This window comes from Anabrus simplex, chromosome 1, assembly GCF_040414725.1.
Source record: "Anabrus simplex isolate iqAnaSimp1 chromosome 1, ASM4041472v1, whole genome shotgun sequence".
NCBI lineage: Eukaryota > Metazoa > Arthropoda > Insecta > Orthoptera > Tettigoniidae > Anabrus > Anabrus simplex.
In genome coordinates this window covers 960,745,457-960,754,308 of record NC_090265.1, presented here as the reverse complement: position 1 = coordinate 960,754,308, position 8,852 = coordinate 960,745,457, and positions in this window count along the sequence as shown.

Sequence of the window (8,852 nt, the reverse complement as noted above, 5' to 3'; positions counted from 1 at the left end):
AAGAACAAATAAACATTATGCTGGATTACGAAATAATTGAACCATCTTGTAGCCATAGTATTGTTTCTTTAATTATTGTTGCCAAGGAGGATGTGATCTATTGAGTTATGTAAGTCAATGAGGGCAAAATTGATTTAGTTTGAGTGACCGAGTGCTACTCAGAGTTCCATTTTCATCATCTGCGGAGGCGGAAAATATCTTGAAGTTACTCTTTTGTATCAGGGGTATTTCACTATTGTGAACCGTATCGGGAAGTGTGCATATTCCTTAAAAGATTAGGAAGGGAAGATTGTCGGTACTTACAACATTAAGAATTTGAAGAAGTACTTCACGTGAGAACTGTTGAGATAAGAATAAGATGATTAATTTTGTGAGAAACTGGGAAAATAAAAGTAACATATGTACTACAAATTTATGTTCATATACGTGTTCTTCCTCACTTACCACTAAATACATCTCGATGCTAACCTAACATTGAACACCATTACGCCTCCTGTAATTCACTCAAATTACCTCACGTCACTGCCTCATACAGACTATCCCTCTGATCCTGGTCTTATAGACACGTGACACAATCAAACATTTCCTCTCACTAGGAATACCTTCACTTACCTCTCATATCTTTAATAGAACACACGTTACCTTACCTCAGACCATCATAATTGACACGTACTTCTTTGCTAGTTTTATCCCAGAACAAACACACACTACCTAAATCAAAGTCTATTCTACTTCCATGATTTGCAATCGAGTCAACTCCTAAACTAACTGAATACACAAGTTTTGGTACAACAAGGCATGGCTGAAACTTACAATTATATTCATCATGATTGTACCGCTATCACTTTATTGACTCACTGTGACTTACCCAACGGCTGTTATAATATTTAATAGTACCTTCACTTAGTAGATCACTTCCTACGTCTAACTTACTACTACCATTAATTACTTAATTATCTACGACTACGTCATTACTTAAATATATATCACTTAACATTACTTAGGTCACAATCACACTGTACTCTTAAATCTATTTTCACTACATAACTACTTACACTACCTACATACCTGTTCAACTTCTACCTTCTGCCTGTTCACTTAACTTACTTTATCCGATTCCCTGTGCGTTTGTAATACTCTGGCTCGATAACGACACCTCGATAACATTCATATTAAGACTATCATAGTCTCTTTGATAACTCAAATCCGTACGCCTCCCATCTTCCGATTTTCTCTGGTTACTCCTCTGACCCCTATTACCATCGACATAACTATCAATCCTCTGCGGATCATGGTCACTACCTCTCCTCTGATACTCGGCTAACATTTGTCCCCCTCTCTCTACTATACTACTTTCACCAGACATCATGCGTTCTCTCTCGCGCACTTGCACACATTCCACCCAAAGCCTGTCAATGAACTTCTCTTTAAATTCTCCTCAATATGACATATTATTCCAGTACACTCGAAACCATATTTTACTTTCACTAATAAAATCATTAGACAAAATCTCCACATATTCCCATTCAATAATATTATTCCTCAACTTACTTGCAAATCTCTTCTCAACTAGTTTTACAAATTCCATAGGATTAAACTGTTTTCCAGAAAACCTAGTAAATCACAATCCCTACTGAACAAAACATTCGCTACTATCACCTCACCCGCTGTCTCACCTCTACATTCCTGCCGTATCACACCCTGACAACTCAAAACTTCTTCCGTTACTCTCTCAGCATTCCCATCCACTATTCTCACTTCTTACTGCAATTCTTCCTCTCTCTCTCTCTCACACCTGTCTGACTCGTTGGCTGAACAGTCAGCGTATTGGCCTTCTGTTCAGACGGTCCCAGGCTCGATTCCCGGCCGGGTCGGGGATTTTAATCTTAATTGGTTAATTCCAATGGCACGGGGGCTGGCTGTATGTGTTGTCTTCATCATCATTATTTCATCACGACGCGCAGGTCGCCTACGGGAGTCAAATAGAAAGACCTGCACCTGGCGAGCCGAACCCGTCCAGGAATATCCCGGCACTAAAAGCCATACGACATTTCACTTAATTTCTCTCTCACTTGCTGTGATAGCATTTCATGTTCGTTCCTTAGTTCAGTGACCTCCCCAAGCTTTCCTTCAATCTGCTCGATTCTACTAACCTGTTCCCCCGTATCTTCCCCAATTGCATTGTAAATCTTGTCCAATCTTTTCTCGCCCAACACATGAATTTCTTCCCGATTACTAGAAATCTCATTACTTAACAGTACGATATTGTTACTGTCCTCTGTACTTGTCTCCTTGACTTGCTCGGTCTGAGTTTGAAGATTGCTCCGATCCAACTCCATTTCACTTCAACCTCAACATACTTTTCATTTGACTTACATGATTGTTCTATTTCCTCTAATATCATTACTAATGATCGCACTGTTACTATCAATTTTTACATGTTACTGTTAATCTGCTTATTAAAATTTTTGTTTCGACTAATTATCTCTTCTGTTTCTTTATTTCTAGTATCGATCTGTTTCTTACAATTTTCATTATTACTACAAATTATTTGTTTCATTTTACTACTTAACTGTTTACTATTTTCGCACAATTCTTTCATGTACGGTATTTATTATTGTTTTCGTAGAGCTTCTTATTTTGATTTTCATTACTGATCTCGGTAAATCTGGCCATCAGCAAATTAAATTGTTGTGATTTTATTCCCCCTGAGACTTCCTTTCGAGTTTCAACGTGCTTCTCAACTTCTGCACTTTCCTGAATTACCTCAGGATCTTCCATCGTATTCACCTGCTCTCTGCTCTCAACCTCACATTGTATGTTCTTAGAAGCAATGACCTCCTCGTCGCATAACTTGTCATTGTCTTCCTTGTCCATCTTTGGTTCACTATTTATAATACGTGATCTCAAATTAATTTCCCTCTTCAAATCCCTTGACATACCCCCAAAATATAAATAGCCGGGCTGAGTGGCTCAAATGTTCATGTGATTTAGCGATTATTGGGTTTATAAATTTTATTCATTCAGAAATATGCATGTCCCACCCCACCAACTTTCACGAATGGAAGAGCAAGCCTGACTTTCATGATCAGCATTCGCCCCTGGTTAGATTTGTCTTTTTTTCTCATTTAAGAAACATTGTATCATCACATTAAGACACTTGTCAATAACAATATCGACACATTCCTTACACACATGGTGCAGTGAATTAACATTTAAAAGCTGGACAATTTTCCTCTTAATATGAAGCCTACTAACAGAAAGAACATCTATAAAATCTCGGCTTTAATCTGAGAAGAGGTATAAAAGAAAGAAACGTATGAAAATGTTGTCGGTAGTGATGCTTTGAGGAATATTTACGCACAATTAGAGTAAAAATGTAACATACCCTTGGCTGTATAGTCGAGGATTTTTAAAGTCGCTAGCCTGGAAATGATCTGAACAGATCTTATAATTCTTATATAAGTGTAACGTCCCTTCTTTCTCGTACACCTTATCCAAATCACTTCTGTGACATTTCAAAACCCACAAATCACACCTGCAACAACACATCGGTATTGAAGGTTAACTGAAGCACTATACAATAAAATATGCGTATTATATTTTAAGCCAGTTAAATATGGTTCGAGCAGGTCAGAAGATTATGAAGTACCTACTATAAAAATATCTTTGTCACTGGAAGGATATTTATGCAAACGCAATATTATTTACATTTTCTTGTCACGAGGGTAGTGAAAGAAAGACAGCGCATTCTTCTCTACTTCATAGTTACTGCAGCCAAACACAGCATATATCTTTCCCCTCATGTTGAGAGGAGATATCAAGGAATGACACACGCTACTATTTAATTATGTCAACTCACTGAAAACGTATAAATAACACCAAAAACTTCACATACAAATACACGTGCTCTTATGACAGAATCAGTAGTTCTCAGGTCTACTCGATAGAGAGAACTCCAATAGCTGTCCCTCTATATCTCGCTCAGTGTCGCGTATTGTCCCTACTGTATTTGTTCAGAACACGTTCTGAATTTACTCCAGTCCCACTTTGCGGCATCACATTGTGGAAGTTCCTAACTCCTTTACTTACTTTTACAAACATACCTACTAACCTTGGTTTAAATTGAAAAATATGAAAATTAATATTCATTAAATAAAATACTCAATCGTTAGACCTTGTACTCGCACTTGGTTCTTACCTGATTACTTACACATACGTTATTTGAAGTGCGCCAGCTGCAACTCAGTGCAGCAATAAGAGAATGAGATTCTTCAATATCTCTAGGGTTTGGGGTAATAAGCTTACTTTTGACAACATACCATATAAGTTCTGGAAAAAGCAGATTGGCGTTCGGTTTCGCTATTAAATCTGAGGTTAAGTAATTCTATCTAGAAATGAAACAACAAATAAACTTGATAGAACAAAATATATTCTTCAAATTATATAGAAAAAATAGTGAGTCTTGCTGCGATAAAACAGATGAGAATATGAAATTATGACATTGCAACTGAAAGAAACAAGGCATGAATTTGCTTCTTGACCGGACATTTAACAATTATACACGAAATTTATCCCTCACTGGTTCATTTGACTGTACCTTCAACACATTTCAGTGTAATTACGACGTATTCCTTTGAATTGGTATTTGCTGTAGATGTATCAAGCCTAATTTGGTGATGTATCATTTTTGTTTCACTGACGAATAAGTATTCATGTGACAACTTCTTGGTAAGTCTGTCCTATATGACTTCATGGAAAGTCTATCCTTCTATGACTTTGTGGCAAGCCTATCCTATCCAACTGCACTGACCGACTGAGGTCTCTCCTGCCACTTGACTCCATCACTGTTCACCATCCACTTGACTAATAACTAATGACCGACTGAGGCCTCTCCTTCCTGTTGACTCAATGACTGACTGTGGCCTCTCCATCTCGTTCACTCTATGACTGTTCACTTATCCATTTGACTTTTTCACTGTTCACCGTCAGTTTAACTAATGACTGACGCTACAATATGCAGCCACCTTATATAGACGTTGGTTGACACTCCTACGCAATCTCCAGGAATAACCATGATCTACTACCACCTCGCGACAAACGTTATACCCTATGGTGAAACCGCCGGCGGAACCCTGGGTATCTTCTAGAAAGTGAGCTCACCGCTAAATGCTCACGATGACGTAGCAATGACTCGGCAGATATTCCAGCAGTATTTCGCAATGTTACAATGTCACAAGTTGTTGCACGCACTATATCCATATCTGATATACAGCAACTCTTACTGTACATGTTTTTAGTGTTAATCTACACACACATACGTAACAATTTTACTGCAATTACACAAGCGACAAGCATTGCAGGATAGAATTGAATTGAACAATAATAATAGTTATAATAATAGTAATATCACATATGAAATAATAATAATAATAATAATAATAATAATAATAATAATAATAATAATAATAATAATAATAATAATAATAATACAGATATCATCTTGTAATGGGATTTGAACCATTACAAGCTCATACACCTGACAGGCTGCAATTGTCAGTTAATTGCTTCAGTAAGGTATATACACAATCAATATTTCCAAAAACAAATATAATCTAACAGAACGCTCCTGGAACTGCTTTCTCAAATTTCAATATTTCCATCTCCAACACACCTCTGCAACAAATAGATCACTTCTTCTTTCTAGGAAGCATTCTTCCGACCAAGTACTCAGCAGAGAAGGACGTGACGGACAGAATTAGTGCTACCAATGTAGCTTTTAGACATCTCGCACATCAGGTCTTCCTGAATAAAGAGCCCCCAGGGGCTCTCAACTTGAGAGTTTGGGTTGGTGACAGCGGGATCCTTAGCTGAGTCCTGGTGTGGCTTCCACTTACTTGTGCCAGCCTCCTCACTGTTATCTATCCTATACGACCCCCTTGGCCAACTCTTTTTTTTCCAACCCTGACGGTATTGGGTTTCGGAGGCTCAAAGAGTGTTTCATTTTCATGTCTTCGTGACTTGTTTTTCTTTGGCCAATACCTACCTTCAATTTTTAAAGTGTTGGACCCCTTCCATTTTTTCCCTTTGAGGGAGAGGATGATTGCCCTGTTATACTTACTCTTAAAAGAAACAATCACCACTGCCACCACCTGAAAAGACAGGTGGAACAGGGTCATGGGAAGGAGAAAAGGGAGGAGGAAGTAGCTCCTGCAGCTATCAGGAAAGATAGGGCTGACCAGGAGGGGAGGGGATCAAATGAGGTGGGTAGGGTTGAGGCTCTGGTCATGGGGGATTCCATCGTTAGACACGTGGGGAAAGTGTGTGGAGGAAAGGGAACCAGGGTAGAATGTTATCCAGGAATTAGGTTGAGGCAGATGTTGAGGAAAGTAGAAGAGAGGGAGGAGGGGAAGGAGAAGGTGGTAGTGTTTCATGTTGGTACCAACAACGTAAGGCAAGCTGATATAAGTACCAACATAGTTGGAGATGTGTGGGATCTGGTAAATGCAGCACGGGTGAAGTTTAAGAAAGCGGAGATTGTTATTAGTGGAATACTGTGTAGGAGGGATACTGACTGGAGGGTGATTGGGGATTTAAATGAGACTATGGAGTGGGTATGTGGGAAACTGGGAGTGAGATTTCTAGATCCTAATGGGTGGGTAGGAGATAGGGATCTGCGCTCGGATGGCCTTCATTTAAACCGCAGTGGTACGTATAAGTTAGGAAATTTGTTTGGAAGGGTAATAGCGAGGTACATTCAGGGAAACGGGATGGCCTAGGGAGCGGTGATAAGGGAACAGGGAAATGGAAATCAAGTAGGGATGACATAAAATTGTTAGTGTTGAACTGTAGAAGTATTGTAAAGAAAGGAATAGAATTAAGTAATTTAATAGATATATATTTACCAGATATTGTAATAGGAGTTGAATCATGGCTGAGAAATGATATAATGGATGCAGAAATTTTCTCACGGCACTGGAGTGTGTATCGTAGAGATAGGATAGGAAAGGTGGGAGGGGGAGTTTTCATTCTGGTGAAAGAAGAATTTGTAAGCTACGAAAAAGTTAAAGATGAGACACATGAAATTCTAGGTGTAAGGCTGATTTCTAAAGATAACAGGCAACTTGATATATTTGGAGTGTACAGATCGGGAAAGGGTAGCACTGATGCGGATTCGGAATTATTTGATAGGATAGTCAGCTATGTGGGAAACGACATGGAAAGAAATGTGATTGTAGCGGGAGATCTGAATTTACCAGATGTAAATTGGGAAGGAAATGCGAACGACAGGAAGCATGACCAACAAATGGCAAATAAGTTAACATGGGAAGGACAGCTGATTCAGAAAGTGATGGAACCAACCAGAGGGAAAAATATCCTGGATGTGGTGCTGATAAAACCAGATGAGCTCTATAGGGAAACTGAAGTAATAGATGGTATTAGTGATCATGAAGCTGTTTTTGTGGTAGTTAAAAATAAATGTGATAGAAAGGAAGGTCTTAAAAGTAGGACTGTTAGGCAGTACCATATGGCTGATAAAGCAGGTATGAGGCAGTTTCTAAAAAGTAACTATGATCGGTGGAAAACGGTAAATAAAAATGTAAACAGACTCTGGGATGGGTTTAAAGAAATTGTTGAGGAATGCGAAAACAGGTTTGTACCTTTAAGGGTGGTAAGGAATGGTAAAGACCCACCTTATTATAATAGAGAAATAAAGAGACTAAGAAGGAGGTGCAGACTGGAAAGAAATAGAGTTAGAAATGGCTGTGGAAGTAAGGAGAAATTGAAGGAACTTACTAGAAAATTGAATCTAGCAAAGAAGGCAGCTAAGGATAACATGATGGCAAGCATAATTGGCAGTCATACAAATTTTAGTGAAAAATGGAAGGGTATGTATAGGTATTTTAAGGCAGAAACAGGTTCCAAGAAGGACATTCCAGGAATAATTAATGAACAAGGGGAGTGTGTATGTGAGGATCTTCAAAAGGCGGAAGTATTCAGTCAGCAGTATCTAAAGATTGTTGGTTACAAGGATAATGTCGAGATAGAGGAAGAGACTAAGGCCAAAGAAGTAATAAAATTTACATATGATAACAATGACATTTACAATAAGATACAAAAGTTGAAAACTAGAAAAGCGGCTGGAATTGATCAGATTTCTGGGGATATACTAAAGACAATGAGTTGGAATATAGTACCATATCTGAAGTACTTATTTGATTATTGTTTGGTCGAAGGAGCTATACCAGATGAATGGAGAGTTGCTATTGTAGCCCCTGTGTATAAAGGAAAGGGTGATAGACATAAAGCTGAAAATTACAGGCCAGTAAGTTTGACATGCATTGTATGTAAGCTTTGGGAAGGCATTCTTTCTGTTTATATTAGACATGTTTGTGAAATTAATAACTGGTTCGATAGAAGGCAATTCGGTTTTAGGAAAGGTTATTCCACTGAAGCTCAACTTGTAGGATTCCAGCAAGATATAGCAGATATCTTGGATTCTGGAGGTCAAATGGACTGTATCGCGATTGACATGTCTAAAGCATTTGATAGGGTGGATCATGAGAGACTACTGGCAAAAATGAGTGCAATTGGACTAGACAAAAGAGTGACTGAATGGGTTGCTATATTTCTAGAAAATAGATCTCAGAGAGTTAGAGTAGGTGAAGCTTTGTCTGACCCTGTAATAGTTGAGAGGGGAGTTCCTCAGGGCAGTGTTATCGGACCTTTATGTTTTCTTATATATATAAATGATATGAGTAAAGGAGTGGAATCAGAGGTAAGGCTTTTTGCGGATGATGTTATTCTCTATAGAGTGATAAATAAGTTACAAGATTGTGAGCAACTGCAAC